Source organism: Alligator sinensis, unplaced genomic scaffold (genome assembly GCF_000455745.1).
Source record: "Alligator sinensis unplaced genomic scaffold, ASM45574v1 scaffold388_1, whole genome shotgun sequence".
Classification (NCBI taxonomy): domain Eukaryota; kingdom Metazoa; phylum Chordata; order Crocodylia; family Alligatoridae; genus Alligator; species Alligator sinensis.
In genome coordinates, this window is record NW_005842394.1 from 1126495 (window position 1) to 1127278 (window position 784).

A 784-nucleotide genomic window follows, 5' to 3' on the forward strand; every position below is an offset into this window, starting at 1 on the left:
CATAGATCATTTCATCCTGTTAGCACAGAACTGAAGAGACCAGTAATTCACAAACAGAAACCCGTGCAGGGGATGATATTATGCCCAGGTGCAATTAAAGCAGAAATCCAGCCAAGCCCTCTGGGTCTTGTCCCCTAGCTGAGCCTCAAAGGAATTCTTCCACTGTAACTCCTGTTTTTCAGTCCACATATAAGAAAGCTGTGCACTCCTCACCCTGCAAGCTTGTAAAAGAAAGTTACAAAATACAAAGCCAGTTAATGGTTGGATGCCTAAAGGGAGCTCTGCTAGACCTAAGGTATCGGCTAACAAAATTTGGGTTTTCTATAAAATACCATCTAGCAGAGGCACCAAAAAACAAGACTGCTCAAAATCAACTGAGTAAATAGAGATGCAACAAACACATCTGGTACCAACCAGAGATCAGACCCCCGTACACTGAAACGATGAACAGCACAATTCAGTGCCATCTGCTTTGCAGTTGAGAACTAGATGATCCATATAGCAGCAGTCCCAAATTGAAGGTCCTGAAGATGGTCCCTTGAAAATAAGCTGGTCTCATGTTAGCTCTTTTTGTTTCCAGTCCAGGCTCTCCAAGGAAGGGAAACACCTAGAGCAGTGGTTCCCAATCTGTGCTACAGGTACCACCAGTGGTATGCAGACAGCCTGTCAGTGGTTCACACTAACAGATTTATTGTAATTACTTTATATGACAAAAAATTGCTGGTGATACTTAAGGTTGAACTGACCTACAGCAACCTTAAGACCACTGGACATGGTACAGTGG